We start from the raw sequence: 18,079 nt of genomic DNA, 5'->3' as shown, positions 1-18,079 counted from the left end.
CATGTTACACACATCACAGTCAAACTTGGACTAAACTATGTTGCCCTCAACACATGTTCTAGAAAGGCTTGCAGTGCTAAAAGCTTTGTGTCTGATTCCACTACAACACGATGCAGACGGAGAACAGGAAGAAAGCATACATAAATGCACACTCAAAAAACGCTGTGGACAAGGTAGAACAACATGGTTCAAGTGTTTGCCCTTAATACAGCACCACAGAGCAGAGAGCTTCTGCTTTCCTGCCACTCTCCTCTGCCCTCCAGGCCTTTGAAGGGGAATAGTGTCCCATTTTAACTTCACTGAGCTCCTCAAATGTAAGAGAGCTAAAGAGGTTAGTCAAACCATATGATGTTTAAAGTTTATACTAAACTTTCTCCTAATCCAAATTAAGGAAAAAGGAAAAAAAAGAAACCAAGGCAGAAACTGTTTATGGGAACATTCATTCTGCACAGTAAAACTAAGCCAGGCAGTTACTTATCTTGTTCAGACTGATCAGTGACTAGAAAGTTGTGTACACAGGAAAGCAAACTGCCTAAAATCTGTAGAACTATGCTTTAAAAAAATCCCAAACACAAAGAAAAATACTTTTAGAGCAAGAAATGTACATACTTATATTTTTTTTTAGAGCTGAAATTTAGCCTAACTACTTGAGCTTTGCTATTTGACATGTATTGTGCCTTGTTCCATGGTTGGTCAGCATTCATCTTACTAAATTTAAAAGTCAGTACAAGTTCCTGAATTTTACCACAGAGATACATATTACTCCACCCTACTTTTACATAGTCCATTTGTTCCACACAGAAGAAATGACTAATTATCATAATACTTATGCCTGCTTGCACATATGAAAATAGCTAAGCTTTTTTTTTTTAAGGCCTGCATAGAGGAAGCTAATGACCATGGTTACCACAAAACACACAAAAAAGGTCAACCAAAAAACCTATCCTCATCAGAAAGCACTCGCCATTCAGCTATATAGCAAGTGTAATATTCAGTTGCAGGGTGGTAAATATTGCTAAGATGATGAATTCTGAATAGCCTGAAAATTCAGGATACAGTCACTGCAGTGGACAGAAGCTTAAACCTGTAACACTCAACTCTTCAGTAAGTTGTCTTAATATTAGACTTCCAAATTCACTCTGGCACCTTGGAAGGAGTAATGCCTTTAATATTTCTTGCTTCAGAGCCAAACAGGATGCCACAGCCCTTCCTCTAAATACTGAAGTCCATCATGAAAGTTAACATATTTCTAGGAAAACAAAAACACTGAAGAGAGTTGTTCTTTCTATTTTAGTGCATGAGCACTTTTAATAGTCAATAAAGGATTCAAACCATTTCAGTCAATGTTCTCTCTCACAGGACAGAAATAAACACAGCTTCACTTTGGAGGACCACCTATAGCTTTCTGGCACATGTTCCACATCAAGTGGAGCTGACTGGGGTTTTTTTCCAAAATTTCAAAATCACTCCCCATATCTACGTGCAAAGTATACATATGCTTTCAAAACAATTTGCAAACAATTCTGTGAAAAGCACAGCAGACTGAGCATCTGCACTTCAGTAACTGCAGCTTAAGCAAGTGTATTAAATGGACCTTGTTACTTATTAAGTAGAGCCAAGTTTTGGCCTCTGCAAGACTAAGGTGGTATGCCAGAAGAAAGGAATGAACTCTTGTCAAGTGACACTCAAAATAACATACAAAATCTGAGTGAAATCAAATGAAGACAAGCTCATAGTTCTGAGACTGCCACTGTAAAGAAGTCTTACACTGCATCCTTACACATTACTACAGTATTATGAAGACGGGAAAAAACACAGGCTTTGGCAGGACTTTTGCAGGCTCCAAATACATAGGAGCTAAAAGTAACATGAGTTAACTTTTTAAGCTACAACATATTGATAGTTTATATACACTCCTGAAATAGGTAAGTAACCAGAAAAACTAACAGTATGAACTAAAGTAGAATCATAACAATTAATTTCTCTCAGTATTACACAAAAAAAACCCCAGACCAAAACATAACAAAGTGCTTTCAGAATTTCAGTTGAAATGCTTTTGGTTCTTTACTGAAATTGTAATACATAAATTTGAACCAGAATAGCTGGCAGAAGATGAAACAGAATCCTACATTGTGTTCTTTTAGCACTGTTAAGACAGTAACACAGCATTCCAGCTTTTAAAATGTCCTTTTGAGGCAATGGCACTGATGGGAACAGTTTGTTTCAATATAATCTGTGTTCAGTATCAAATCAAGACAGGGCAGTGGTATTTGGCACCCTTATAGAGCATCCACAGGCAGCAAGTGCTGTTTCCATTTACAAGGTTGATGGGGGAGAAGTTAAAAAAAAAAAGAGCAGTAATTACTGTAGATGTGTACTAGAACCATCAACAAGCTATAGGATTATATTGTGCCCCTCCAGACGGAATACAGAATTAATGACTATGAGGCACAACCTTCTCTACTGCTGCAGCTTCTCTCCAGCAAATTATGTCACCTAAATAAGGAGACTGTCTCATTATTTCTGATTTAGCAGTAACTCAGAATCTTAAATGGAACATATAGAGTTGAATTCAGTTTCTTGGATAAGACATAAGTATATCATGGCTGGAACTGGAAAAAAAGTCTGGAGACTGTCTTCTTATTTAGTTCTGCTCCACCAACCAGCACTAGAGTGAACATAAGCAGGAACTTGGGTGTGTGCATAAGTAAACATTTTGTCACTGTTATGTACATTTCACATGACTGAAACTAATTGAGAGAAGTCATTCAGCACTCATCACACAACAGTTTGAGATCTTAGGAGGGTAAGCGGATCACAAACTCTAAAAAGAGAAAAATTAAGAAATGCAAACATATTTCAACATGAAAAAACAAGCACTGAAAGCAGGTGACTTCTTAATAAAGGACTTTTACAGATGCAAGTGTTCTACTAAAGCTATATTGGGGAAGTAACATATGCCAAACCACTTGTAATAGTCCTTCAATAAAGAAAAACCATTACCTTTTGCTTAGGGCTCTAAGATAGGTCTTACAAGATTCAGGTTCTAGACAGACTCTGCCAGAGGCTTGTTCTTTGAGGCTGGACAGATTTCTGCACTCTAATAGGGTTAAACTCCCATTTATTTTATAGTTTACTGAAATTTTTAAAAGAAAAACAACTACATTCAAGTTCTAGTATTAGAGGCATGAACATCACTGATCTACGAACAAGCAAAAAAAAAAACCCAAAAACCCACACCTCACCCTTCTGTAAGTTACACTCTACATAGGTAAACTCCAGTAAGTTTTGCTAAAGCTCACAGTGAACTGAACAAACTGAACAAACATACTAATTTTGGATTTTTTTTTACTAATATGGATTTAATCCATATTAGCACTTAAAACTTCACTCTTGCAACTTCTCAAAACATTCAGTGCTGCACCCAAGAGGCTCAGCATTTCCTCAAGGAAGAATAGGTGTAAAACCCCAGATCTACTTTGCATCGGAAACCACATGCACACAAAACCATTGCAAAGCTTAGTGTCAAGCATTGCACAGGATTCTAGTACGATTCAGCCTAAGGAAATCTCAATATATAAAGAAAAAAAAACTCAGAAGACTACAGTAGGAAGCAGGAAGAGATGAACTCTAAAAGCCAGGAACAGGAAAACATTGCAACATGCGGCTGCAAAGCTCAGACTCTGGAATCCTCACAGGTCCACTGACAGCAGCAACTTCAATTTTGTTTAGGAACTTATAAAGAGTAAGAGGGATGTTGTTGCAATTCATACACGGCAGTTGCAAGTTAACCTGCATCAACTGGGGAGGGTAAATGACAGCAAGACACCTGCTTTCTCATTCAGATACCTTTAAATGTACAGGATGTTCTCCCATTCTAGGGTTACACATCTGAGAAACTATTTTATCTGCAAAATTATATAATTAAATATTGAATATGTGCTTTTTTACTATAAAATTCCCTTGTCAAAATGAAGTCAAGTTTTCCTGAGTAATCATGTTCCAGAATTATTTGTTTGAGGTTCTAGACCTGAACACTATTTCAATAAGAGCCATTATGATTAACTCAACAGCTTCAGATACTCAGACAAACTATTTCTTCATCTGTAAAACAGACTAGACCTCAGTATATTTTTTTTATGCCATCAGATTAAACAAGAGGACCCACTTACCACACAGTGAGGCAGGAAGTTTTACTCAGCAACTACAAGGATGTCCTGAAAGCACAGCAGTATTACAGATACTATATATATATGTTAGCAAAATGGGTAAGTAACAGGTTTTCCTAAAGCTGATTTAGTTTTAGTACACAGTTTGGTCCTATTAAAATTCCTATCAACAGCTATAAAGTAGACTTCTGAAACTATAATGGTAAGTACTTTATTCTTTGTATTACCCATATCCCTACAAGATCTATTCTGGAGAAGAGAAACAGAGATAACTTAAACAAGGATCCTCGTACAGGACAGACTTGTGGTTATTAACGCTCTGGAGGCTCACTAGAACAGTCGGGTTTCAGTATAGTTAAGAAATATCTTTCAAACAAAGTCTATTCTGGACAAGACAGAGCTATCTGTGTTACATAAAACTTTTCCACTAGCAGCTCTTAAGCTCTTCAGAATCTGCTGGGACAGTGGTGCCTGGATGCCTGACGTTCTTAGTGTCCGCAGCATCTTTGGGGACAGTGGTGTCAATGGTACAAACAATTCTCCCAGCAGAGAGAGATCTCTGAAGACAGTGGACCTAGTGTTACATTAATCTTCCCAGCATCTGTTCGGACTCCTACAATACCATATCCATACTAAATAATATGTCACAGCATCTGTATTGTCCACTCCCCACAAACAGTATCCAATAACACTGTAGGCCAACAGCCCATCAAAATTAGGGAAAAAGGACAAACAGAAGATATATGCAATTTTATTACAAATATCTGTATCTTCAAAGTCCTTTTCTATACCAAAAGACTTAACTGTAATGAGCCATTTCTTCAAAAACCTTCTTTCACATTTTCTGGTCCTTAAGAAAGACTACTTATTTTTTAAATCCATCACTTGTTTTGATATTTATTTTGTTAATATTTTAAAAAAATCAATACATTATTTTCAGTCTTCATACCTTTATTTGGCATACTAATACATTATAAATAAAGAACTCTGGTATTCAGAATTAAAAATACTTGAGATTATGTCTCTTATTCAGATCTCTCAGATACAGGCAGGTATGTATGTGAGTTGGGTTTTTTTAACTTGATAAGGAAATACCAAGTTTGTCACAATACTGCACCCCTTATATAATACTTCCAATGTCTACTTAAAACATTAAGTTTGGAATTAATTTGTCTTAAAATATTACAATCACAACACACTTACGATGCAGAAAAATAGATGCTTATCAACATGCCAGCCATGGCTCAATATTTAAAACTCAGGGGTAGAGTCATTCTGAATTAGTCAATCTAATTAGATTACCAACCCAAGAGTTAAAAAAAATAATACGTCTTTGCTCTCCAAGTTCTCATTCCTCCGTTGTATAAGTTCACTTCAAGGACAGCACAAATATCAACCTCATTAGGGGCCTTCATCTGCCATGCTATTGTTGTCCCCTTAGATTTTCATCTAAAGTTTCTCCCCACCAGCACTTTGATTTGTCCAAATACTCTTTAAGACTGCACATAGTACACAAGGTACACTTGAATATTTTTCTGAAGGACAGAGACAAGGATATGTTTTTCAGTAAAATGTGATAATCCATGCCTGATTTTGGAGAAACAATCTAAGTGGAAAAAAATATGGAAGCAAGCCTATTGACTTTTCTAGTAAATTAAGCCCTAGACATTTAAATTAGGGTAAGTAAAGAGTAAGAGTTACTAGATTCACAAAGGAAAACATATCTAAGGCTATGCAGTCTCAAAAATCGTGCCAGGTCAAATAATAATACACCTAACCAACTACATGAAATATAGTGAAAAAAAGAAAACTGGTTTGGGGCAAATCAATTAATAAACATGACTTAAAGTGAAGCTTGCCAAAACTCCTCTAAGGCCTGGTGTCTCAGACAGAGTATCATGCACCTGCTCAGTTTACGCTAATACATCTATGGAACCATTCACTTGTCTAATTGTGTATAAATTAACAGCTGTCAAGTGGTTTGCAGACAGACGTTTGATTTTCTAAGGTCTTCAAATGAAATAGAAGTTTAGAAATGGATTAAACTGGACAACACCTAGTCTACATTGTATCCTATATTATCTTGCTAGAAGATTATGCATTAACTATTTTCCACGAGGATTTTAAGTCAGAAACCATGCAACGTTAACAGAAATGTACTCTGCCATTAAGCCAAGAAGTTTAGTTTAGCTGCACTTCAGGAAGTTTAAGACTGGCTTCAATGGAGCAAACATTCAACAAGAAAAAAACCAAACGTACAGCAAAACATAATACCATTATGATCCTTACAATAATACTTTATCTTCCTGAGCTGACATTTTGAAGTCCTCTCCTGTCCAGCTAGGTATCTACGTGGTATGCACATATCGCCCATATCAGTAACATACAATTTTATAGCAAACTAAGTATGTTCTGTAAATTAAATATTTGCAAGAGAAATCGAGACAGCAGGTGTCCTCCCTAGTTAGAGGGGCCTCTTCAGGACTAAAAATAAGACCATTTTACTGGTAAAACAGACATAACTCTAGAAACGGAAGAAACCGCAAGTATACGATTGCTACTCCCAGTCTCTATCCAGTTCACACGTAGAAGTCTTCTGTGAAAACAGCTCTCTAAGAGCGTACCTGTGGTATGCCACGCTTTTAATCCACCTGTGCCGTTCCCAACTTACCTACTCAGCTTGCACTGCTGGCAGTTCCTCCTCCAAAGGCAGATGGAAGTCTTTTTGGAGCCTCAGGGCTCTCAGGTCTGGGCTTTGCAGTTCCTTATGGCCAGACACTCCCACCGCTGAGGTAGCAGCACACAGAAGCAGCTAGAAAGTTTGCCACAATCTCTACCTTCCCCTGCAATTCGCTCCTCTCCCAGCCTCAGCCTCTTCTCCCTCCTGGCGAAAGGGACCGGCTTTAAGGGCGTCAGCGGAGGCGACACTTCTCGGAAAGGTTTCCTGCCTCAGCAGAGCCGCTGCTGGACGCGCTCCCCCCCTGGAGGGCGGTTCCGGGCCGGGGGGCGCCGGGGGCAGCGCTGGCTCGGGGCTGCTGCGGCCGCCGCCGTGTTTACCACGAACCTCATGCTCGCCGCGGTGCTCCCTGACATCATTCATTCTGTTACACGCACGCCCGCCCACTCCATTTCCAAACACTGACTCACCCCGGCGCTCCCGCCGCCGCCGCTGCTGAGGGGCAGGGCCGGGCGAACCGGCCGGACCTCTGCCGAGCCCCCGCCCGCCGACCGAGGTGCCGGCGCGGCCCCGCCCGCGCGCTCCGGCCCCCCCGCCCCGCGCCTCTGCGCGCGCGCGCCGCCCGCCGCCCCCGCCCGGCGGTGCCGCCCCCGCCCGGGGACGTGAGGGCTCCGCGGGGGCGGAGGGGCCGCCGCACCCCCGGCCGGGCGTCCCCTGCCCAGGTCCCCTCTGCCGTGCCCGCAGCCGCCTGCTCCTGCCAAGCCACGCACGGCTCCCCGGGGGGCGGCTGAGCCCCGCCGCCGCCGGGCGAGGGCCAGGTTATCTCGCAAACCGGGACACCGACACCTGCGCTGCCCCCCTAAAACGCTGGTTAGAGAGGAACAGCGCCCGTCCCCGCAGCCAGCCCGGCGGCAGGTGCGGGGGACCGCCCCCGCAGCCAGGCCAGAGCCCAGCGCCGCCGCAGGGACGGGCTTCCCGGCTTGGCCGGGGGATTTGATTCCCCGAACTCTGGGCTCACATGACGGATGACTGTCGTCGGAACCCCCTGCTTCTCACGGGTTTCGCCCTCGTCTGTGGACTTGGCTTTCCTCTGGGTTTTGTTTGGATTTTTTGCGAGAGTCTTTTTTATTGTTTGTTTTTTTGGGCATTTTTTGGGGGGGAGGGGGAGGACTGGAGGAGTATTTTTCTCCCCTCCTTTTTTGTTTTCAAAAGAGTTCCCCCATCATTACGTAGCAGCCAGATTTTGTTGGGAGTATTTCCAGCGTAACAAACACGTGATTGGCGGGGGAAGGGAGGAAGGGAGGGGGAAGAGGGTGTCAACTCATCTGCACTGAAACTCGCTTTGGCCGATACACACCTGCCCTGCCGTACACTGACCCGGCTGCAGCGCCGAGCGGGCGCATGACAGAGCGGCGGCCCGGTACGCAGCCCTGGATTCAAGGAAAGCACCTGACCCTCTGTTCGTCACACCCCTGAAAAGCCCCCTTCACCCAGCTATTGGCTATTCTGCTTGGGTTGCTCGCACTTTGTTTTTTTCCACAAAAGCTTGGGGGAAGGGAAGGGGGAATCTGCTTTATTCCAGCACAGGGTGGAAAAATTTTCTGCACTCTCAGAGTTCTGTGGGACAGGGAAACTACCCTGATCCAAACAGCAACAGGCAGAGCACTGGTACAGACAGGATGCCAGGATTTCTAAGTTTTATCTTCTGCAGGCTTAATGCAAACAGTCTGTTATAACCAGATAAAAAACTCAGCTAGGCTACTGCTGTTCCTGTTGCTAGGTAAATGCACAAACACACCTGTAGTGCTGAATCGTCTGTTGGAACCTCACGGTGCTCTTTACTGCCACCGTGATCACCCACCACCACCCTCCAATTCTCATAGCTGGGTCCTTTAAAATGAAATCCAGAAAAGCCATAGGGGTACCATGGGCAGGGAAGGGTCCTTGCTTTCATCTGCTTACAAAGACATCTACATATTGCATTCACTTAATCACATGCAAGCCCCTGTAGAATTGTGTCTCACTTCAAAGTATTATACAGAGAAGATAAAACCTGACAGAGTAACAGTTCAAGAGCAGAAATAGTAGGAGAGTTAAAAAAAAAAAATCTACGGGCAAATATATAGAGAGATATAGCAAAGGCTAAACAGAGGCCCCCCTATTTTTCTACATTAAAAAAAGCCATTTAAGGGAGGTTAAAAGGAAAGACAAGAAACTTTAGTGGCACTTTTCCAAATTATTTAGTTATAAAAGTAATCTGAAACACTGCCTTTACTTTAAATATTATTCCCACTGCATTTGAACAACAAAAAAAAAGCAGTACATGAATTCACTCTGTTCAAGGCTACACTTCACACACCCAGCCTTTAAGCCTGTCATTGCAGATGACCTGTTGAAGAGTAGAATTTGGTCACAGAGCTCCTGTTGAGCTCAGAGGTGCATCTGTGAAGAGCAGCTTGCAAGAGAGGGTCTTCAACTAATCTGCTAACTACTGTTTGCAAGTCCTGCAGAACAACAAACTTTTGAAAGCAAGTGACATATTTGTGAAGTCACAAAACTTGTCAGAGGAATTAGCAGCACATCTCTTTTCCTTAAACTAGATTAACTTCACAAGAACGTTTTCAGACAGAAATTATAAGAGAGAACATAAGACTTGCGAAATGACAACTTATTTTATGAGGAAAAAAACCTCTCCTATGCATACATAATTCCATGGGGAGATTAACATACAAGCCACAATCCCCCTACCTCCCAGGGAGACAGATGGGAGGGAGAGAGTACAGAAGTGAGTTTTGAGGGGAAAAAAAATTACTGTTCCTTTCAGTTGGAACAAACCCAGTATCTTTTTCATTACTGTTTACTTTTCCCCCCTTTCATGAGATCAGCAGGGATATTATTGGAAACAGTAATTCTATAAACGAACACAGCCAGCCTGTGCATTAAAATTCTGACTATTTCCAAAGAGACACCCAGGCAGTTTTCAAAAGCAGCTACCATCAGAATCCTGCTTAGTTCTACCATGGGAGAACTGAAGCTGCAAGATGGGGTTTGCTGGGGGGAGGAAACAAGAACCATATAGAAATTTCTAGTTCAAGCTGACTTTACAGTTTATGGACAGAATAAACAGTGGTACAAAAAAAAAAAAAAAAGCCTATTTGTGTAGCCAAGCCATATCAGACATCTGTGCAGAAATGTGATAGGGAAAAACATGTACTTGTACTCAGCCTGAGTAGTTTCAGAACTAATTAATTGTTCTGAAGTACACATGTTCTAAGGAGCTCACATGTATTTGAAGCCTTCATTGCAGCTGTTAAAGGCAGATGAAAACATATATAGGTATTTTGTACTTAAGTGTACCATACACACCCATAATTATAGTCCCTCATAATTCTTCCTTCCTTTTTCCCAAGTAGCATATAGATCAGAGCAATCCTGCAAACTATTTCTATTCAGGTCTAACATATTCTGCACCCTGGTTCTCACAGCAGCTCTATTATATCTTCAAAGGTGCTAGTTGATACTCCTACCTTGAAACAGATGAAGTAACTCCAAAATGATTTATTATTCCCATCCAATTATGAAAGAATAAAACACACTGAAGCCCAATGTTGGTAGAATATTAAATTATAAGGAGATTTTTCATCAGCATACACTTGCTAAATATTTAACACCACCTAACAAAAAGAAATTCTACAATTTTGGAATTAAGTGCACTTCAGCAATGACATGAATTCTAGGTCTCCAGATTCTTATTTCAATCATTCATTAGTTCTCTTTCTTCACCAAGGGTTTTAGAACAGGATCAAAAAAACTTACCTTGTAAAATCACAATTAATGTCACTATGTTTTGGCAACCGAACAAGTGGATGAAAAGATAAGCCACAAAAGAAACCGTAAGACGAGTTTTTCCATCACTACTTCATAAGCACCAGCTCCAAAGTACACAGTACTGCCCTACTACTGCCCCCTACTACTAAGGGCCTTAAGAAACACCTTTATAAGTCATCACAGCTAGCCCAAGCACTGATTCGGCTGCTCAGATAGCAAGCCTACTCCAACAAGCCAATAGAAGCTGAAACCAAGTAAACATTTAAAAACAAACAACCAACCAAACAAACACAAACACCAAAAGAAGCCTACTACTTCCTATAAAGCACAAAGCTGCCAAGACAAGCACTGCCATACTAAGCACACAAACTTCTTTTAGCGTTACCACGTTGTATGAAGAACCCACGAGCAAAGAAACCTCAGTGAAGCTCACTCAGCTCAATCCAACCCAGCCCAGCCTAACCGAGCCCACCTCAATCCCCAGGAGGAAAAGCTCCGAAAGCAAAGGCCGCCCCGCGGGCTGCCCGAGTTACCTGCGGCCTCCAGCGCTCCTGGCCCGACCCTGCTGCCCGACTGCCGAGGCACTACTGCCGCCCGCCCTTCCCAAGCTTTCAAAGGAGGCGGGAAGCAGCGCCAGGCCAATGGCAGCGGTAGCCGGCCCAGGGAGCCGCCCCGCAGGTGCCCGGCCGGGCTCGGGAGGGAGCGGGCGCAGCTGATCCCGCTGCCGCTCTGAGCGGCGTCCTGCTTGGCGCGGCCCGAGGCAGCTCCCGAGGGCAGAGCCACTCTCTTCCCACTTAAGAGACTTACAAACCTGTGATTATCGTCTCCCGTTTGTCTAACCTTGGTGCTCTATACAGTTTACATTCCTCAAAAGTTGCTATATTAGCTGTTTTCATAATCAGCATCTAGGCAGAGATACTAAGTTTTTCAAACTATTTTTCCAAAGGCTTATGTAGTATTGAGAACGTCCCTGGATAATGTCAGGAAAAAACAAAAAACAAAACAACCTGAAGCTTTGTGGAATTATACTCCCTGCTAAAGCTCACGAGAATACCGAATTTAGACTACAGAGATTTTGTTTTGTTTTGTTTTAACAAAGCAGTAAGTTAAAACAAACTTTCTACTTTCCCCTCAATATTTCACTTACATAAGCAGAAAAAGCTGCATCACAGTTATCCTATTTTTTCTTCGGATACTATTGTGAGATCGTAGAATCACAGAATGGTTTGGGTTGGAAAGGAACCTTGAAGATCATCCAGTTCCGACCTCCCTGCCGTGGGCAGGGACACCTTCAACTAGAATGGGTTGCTCAGGCCCCATCCAACCTGGCCTTGAACACTTCCAGGGATGGGGCATCCACAACTGCCCTGGGCAACCTGTCAGTGCCTCACCACCCTCATAGTAAAGAATTTTTTCCTAATATAATTAGAAACAAGATGGGGTGGAGAGGGTCTGTTTGCTTGTTTGATTTTGGTAATTCTTTTAATATTCAAACTATCTGGAATCAGACACACTTTAGAAGCTGTGAAATAAGAGATCTGGTTCAGTTTCTTTAAACCAGTTTCTTGTATGAGTGAAGCCAAAAATTGATTTTCTATCTAAAAATATATGCATCCAGAATCACTGCCTCTGGCTTCAGAGCACTTTCTAGACACAACAACAGCACATGAATTAAATGCTTTTCTTGTATGAAACGAGGCTTCAGAAGGAATAGCAAGAGTACAGGTCGTTACTTGACAGAGGGTGTAGGGAGGAAATGGGAGATCAGGGAACAATAAAAATAAATTCTGGTTTACCATCTCTATATGGAAGCAAGGTGATTCTAGGAAACTGCCTCGAGCAGAAGTACAGGAAATATTCTCAACCTTTTTAGGAAAAGAGGTAACATTTTTGGAAACAACTAGATGATCAGAAGAATGATGCCAGACAGCTAAAAAGGCTTATTAAGGCTTTTCTGTAACATCATAAGGATTTCTGGATATGACATTAAATGCATGAAAATTAAGAGAAGACTTCTGTGCTGTAACAATTGTCACAAAGTCAACTGACAGGTGAATTGGCCCATTTTCTTTGCTACTCAGCCTTATCTACTATATCTTCTCTTCATGCTCCTGCATAGTTTTCCTCTCTCACTTCTCTGATTCCATCTTTCCCACATAGCTTCCTTTTAATTTCTTAGCCTTAGGACTTTTCTGCAGCAGGCCCGTATTCTGAAACAGAATAGTTGGACTAAAGCTGTGACTGCTAGACAATGTCCTCTTCAACAAAAAGTTTATAGGGCTTTTCCCCAGTAAAGCAAAACAAAGACTCCTAAATTTTAATAAAACTAACAGTAGCTGAACAGGAGTTGCTGGATGATCTCTGTTTGTCTCTACATGCCTCTGCTTTTTCTATGAAGCAGAATTTTATCTTATTCAGCTGGGAGAGGAGAAAAAATAGAAGGAAAAGGAAGTAAGACTGGAACACGAATGAGCAATACAAAACTGCTAAGATTTACCCCTCCTTACTGAAGTTTATGAGCAATATAATTTTTATCTCATTATCTTACATTTTAGGATTCTATTACTATGAAGACTTTTTTTTTAGCAAAAATTATTTTTAAACCTAAGCAGTTGACACAATTGCATGAGGGACAGTTGGCCTACTTAAGAAAAAAAAAGTGACTGCTGTTATCATCTGAGTGTAAATTCAGTATGAAACATACGGACAGATCTATCATACTAGGGTAACCTCCTAGCTAATCTGCTGATCTGGCTCTGGTAGCAGGCAGTGCAAGAAGCTTCAGAAGAGGCACAATGGTAATATCAATAAAAGCCGGGTAAAGGACAGAAAGGAGTAAAGGATCCTTCTATTCTAGCTGCTTATCTACTTACCCTTCCAAATTAGAATCATAGAATTGTTAAAGTTGGAAAAGACCTTTAAGACCATCAATCAAGTCCAACCATTTACCTAGCACCACCACCATGTTCACCACTAAACCATGTCCTCAAGTGCCACATCCACACATTTTTTGAACACTTACAGAGATAGTGACTCCACCACTTCCCTGGGCAATCTGTTCCAAGGCTTTACAACCCTTTTCATGAATTTTTTGTCCCTAATATCTAATCTAAACCTCCTCTTGTGCAACTCGAGGCCATTTCCTTTTGTTTTCTTTCTGCATAGCATAACAGGAGGTGCATTTTCTCCTTTTAAATAAACAGACCAGCAACCAACAAGTAAGTTTTAATGGAGTTATGCACTGAACACCAGAAAATTGCTGCTTTTGGTATTTTTTTGTTTGTATGTTCTGATACTCCTCTGTTAAGTAAGATCTTAATACAATCCCATTCCTATTTCTCCCAAAGTTTAAAAAAGTTTGAGGAAAACTACAGAAGGTATACAAAATAGTCTCAAATGAAATTTTGCTATGACTTTGTCCAAGACTGTAGAATAAAGTCTGTGAAATGGCTAAAGACATTCTGACAGATATCCTTCAAGTAAGTGAATGAGTCATGATCTTCCAAGGTAAAGAAGCAAAAGACAGAGCTGACTCATATATCAGTTCTGAATTTCAAATATGACATGCTTCTTTTGATAGTCTCTGTATTAGCAGGACTTTAACACTAATCTTCTTTTTCACAGGACTCAAAAGATAAATGAGTTTGGTAAAAAGATGCATGTCGCCTTTTGTTCCACTATATTTGAAATGTATTCACAGTAGTTTTGGGCTTATTCTTATATGGGAGCGAAATGCCTTGGTGCTACTTATTAAAGTCATGGCCAAAAGATTTAGTGCAAAGGCCACAAGTGAGAAAATGTTGTTTAGTGGATGATTTTTTAGACTGAAAAGCATAAATCTTTATTGCAATTTCTATGTATCATCACACAGATATGATTAGATGGCTTCTAATGGCATGAAGTCAAAGTAAAGGGATCAAGGTATTGTTACGTCCTGCCAAATGCACATTTACCATCATAAAAATATGTTCTAGAGTGGCTTTTCCTTTGATTCATATTTTCAAATTGATTTGGAGGAGGATGCAGAATGGATGAGTCATAATACAGGGAAAAGGGCTCTTCCTATAATCCTCTGAGAAAAATGTTCTCAAGTCTCTAGCTTGAGAAGAGGTGCAGATTTCAGAACAGATGAGGAGGCTAACAGTTTTCCATGAAATGTCTCAATGGAAAACACAATAGCATAATCTTGACTTTAGGTACTACAAGTTTATATGTGGCAGACCAATGAGATGTCTTCATTGTTAAGAGTCTAGATTCTTGTTCTGCTCTTATAAATAAACCACAGGGAGTTGTAAATAGAGATATCTCCAAGGTTGCACACACTAGGAAAAGCAAGAGAAATTAAGACGGAAATGGAAGTGTATTCTGCAATCTGAAGTTGATAGGAAACTTCTATCTAGTAGGATTATAATTGATACTCATTAATTATGCACTGAGCTAATTTGGCATTCTGCCAATTCAGGGATAGGCATAAAAAGTATGAAAGTATTAAAAATTTACAGTGGAATAGGCTTTGAAGAAGGAACTATACTGACACCAGAAATATGAGGATCCTTATCTTCCTTTCAGAGTATGAAGAAAAGCAAAGCAGATATCATACTCTGACCGGAGAGTGGTACTCCCTTCTGACTCAGGAGTAACTGAGTGACTTGTGGAAATGCTGCTGATCATATAACTACTATGAGAAAGCGCTGGGATCCACAGCCCTGATGATAATACCGCAAGTAAGTTACTGACGTAATGTAATTAATGAAAAAAAAATAAAATTAACACATTTCCCTGAACCAAAAGCAGACTTTGTTGATCCTCCCACAGAAATAATTCCAGGCAAGCATTTTTCTAGTCCATCTGAAAAATTTGCAGTACCCATGGTCTTTTCTAAGGCAAAAGAAAAAAAAAAAAGAAAAAAAAACCCTGATGCAAATATCCAGTATGGACTCTCACTCAATCCCCGCTATCACACTCTGCTTGATACTTGCATTTTCTAAACATTATTTTATAACTTTGTTAATTTGTTCACAAAAATTTTGAGGGAAGGGCTAATGAGAATACCAGAAAAATACTGCAACACAGAGAACTATGCCATAGTAAGCAATCACGGCTAAACTAGATATTGTAGCCACTGGGAGTTAGTTAATTAGCACCTTCTTCACCTTTCTTCTAGGGCCTGGGACACATGACAGATAGGGATGGCACAATCCACAGTGAAAAAGTATTTTCACATCACCTAACACTCATAAGTAATGATTCTATGTTATGAGTCTATGTAATGATTCCTGAAGATTTCATGCTGCAGTGATTATGCAAGTTAGTTAAACATTGTAATTAGAGGTACTGAGGTTTTTTTAATCTCTTTTTAAAACCTATTGTTACTGAATTCAAAATGCCATTCTTTGCATCTTAAGGAGTTGTTGTTTTGCTGTCATATGGAGACAAGGAGAAGGACGAACTAGAAACTGTCCCTTGTATATATGTCCTTATTTGTGATTCTGACTCCTGTTACAGAGAGAAAGAAGGGGAAATCAGATTTTTAGAGTAGGCAAGGGATATCTCCAGCAGCAAAAAATATAAGATCCGGAATGTAAGGTGGAATACAAGTGTCTTATATTCCTTACATCTCTGGAATCATGGGGATTAACAGCCTTTGGCTGAAAGATCATGATCTAGCTTCCACTGGGCATCCCAAGAGCAGAAGAAGAACTGCAACCAGTGGCCAATGTCAGTCATTTCCATTCCACTTTTTTCCTATACATCACTACAGTCCACATGCTGATGATAGCAGGTTTATGATCATGCAGTCTTTTATGCAGACATCAGCTCCTGGGATGATTTTTGCTTCCTGCAAATTTCTCTTAAAACAGTTGCAATACTTAATGGTCACTTGTAGAATTACATTTTAGTTCTTATAATGGATTTGTGGAAACAACTTTCTAGCGTAGCAAAGGTTTTATGCCACTGTCCTTTAAAAAAATGTCAGGCAGACTAGGGCACAAATGGGATGAATGCAAATATTGCTGACTGCAAATGCTCAAAGAAGCCTAAAGGAAAACTGTGCCATGTTCATTGATTTTCATTTCAGCAGAGGGGATTGCAATTTGCCTATATTTGCTCTACTTACCTACATTTTCCTTGAGACAAACAGAGCTACATCTCGTTTTCTGTCCTAAACTCTTAAGCAGTGCTTCACACTGCCTGTTAAAAAGTTGTCACATTCAGCACCAGAGTTAGCTGCAAATTGAATCAGAGACTTCATCAGCCAGGAATAGACCTCTTGTGAACCCACTCCTTAAAGTTGGGTTAACACTCAATTCAGGCCAGACTGCCCAGACCTTTGTTCATTTGGGTCTTGAAAACCTCTGAGACCCTACAGACTCTGGAAAACCTGCAGCAATACTTAAGTATCATCATACTGAAATATGTTTTCTTTACATCTAGCTGGAACATCCTTTCCCAATTTTTGATTGCTGTTTCTCATTCTCTTTTCTTGTCCCTCTGTAAAGAGCCTGGCATCAGACTTTTGATCAGTAACTTCCTCGAGCATTGGAAGGCTGCTGCTAGGTCTTCACTAGGGCTTTTCTTCTGACAAATTTATTATCTGCTTTAATAGATCTTCTGCTAAATCTGTAAAGTGTTTAGGGAGGTATTGGATTAACAGTTTTGGTGTTAATGGAAATTCATTAAGTTCTGCAGGTCACTGATAAAATCCTTGAAATTCTACTAAATTTCTATCACAGAATCTTCTGAACTGGAAGGGACCCACAAGGATGGAGTCCAACCCTTAAGTGAATGGCCCATACAGGGGACTGAAACTGTGACCTTGGCATTACTAACACCAAGGTTTAACTAACTGTATTATAAAGCATTGAGAAAAATGTTTGTGGACTTAACATTTTTAAGAAAAATCCAACATTTTTAAGAGAAATGAAGAATCACGTTTTATTTCAGTCCTTAGGCACCAAGTAAGTGGTGGGTTATAATCATCAGCAATTTTTGGATCTAGAAAGAAGTTTTCAAAATAAAATGGAAGAAAGCCCTATATCACTTTTTCTGTATGCTAGGATAATGTGAAAAAGGTTGAGAACAACAACAATTTCTCTTCTGCAGGATTTAAAATGACTACTTAAATTTTCTTAATCAAGAATAGAAGCTGTAGTATGAGAATAATGGTTATAAATATTTCATTTTCATACTGACTATTCAGTTATAAAAAACTTTAATTCTTACTGACGGTAGAATCCAAGACAGTCATGAATTGCCAAACTCAAATTCTTGAGGGATATATAAAGTGCCTGCTTCTCTTCTGCCTAAATTTACTATAACTTCCTTATTCATTCTTATTTTCATCATCCTCCTCTCCTACTCCTTCCCTGTGCTCTGCAAATTTTCTCATGGCTGAGGTACTTTC

General features: G+C 40.3%; 1 protein-coding gene across 6 annotated transcripts in view; it reads right to left on the bottom strand.

Moving 5' to 3' along the window:
* SGMS2 (sphingomyelin synthase 2) overlaps positions 1 to 18,079 on the bottom strand; it is a 58,236-nt gene that overhangs the window by 29,363 nt on the left and 10,794 nt on the right. The window contains exon 1 of one of the 6 annotated variants that reach the window (XM_017833514.1): positions 11,822 to 11,883. The exons of 1 other annotated variant lie outside the window; for it this stretch is intronic. The gene's annotated coding sequence lies outside the window, so the exon portion shown is untranslated. Of the gene's footprint in view, positions 1 to 4,172; positions 4,196 to 6,840; positions 7,106 to 7,316; positions 7,339 to 11,207; positions 11,347 to 11,821; positions 11,884 to 18,079 lie in introns of those variants that run through there. 4 more of the 6 variants (XM_017833511.1, XM_017833516.1, XM_017833512.1 and 1 more) reach the window with 4 other exon arrangements.

The sequence above is a fragment of the Lepidothrix coronata genome, unplaced genomic scaffold (assembly GCF_001604755.1).
Source record: "Lepidothrix coronata isolate B3197 unplaced genomic scaffold, Lepidothrix_coronata-1.0 Scaffold215, whole genome shotgun sequence".
Classification (NCBI taxonomy): Eukaryota; Metazoa; Chordata; class Aves; order Passeriformes; family Pipridae; genus Lepidothrix; species Lepidothrix coronata.
This window is presented reverse-complemented; position numbering and strand designations above follow the sequence as displayed.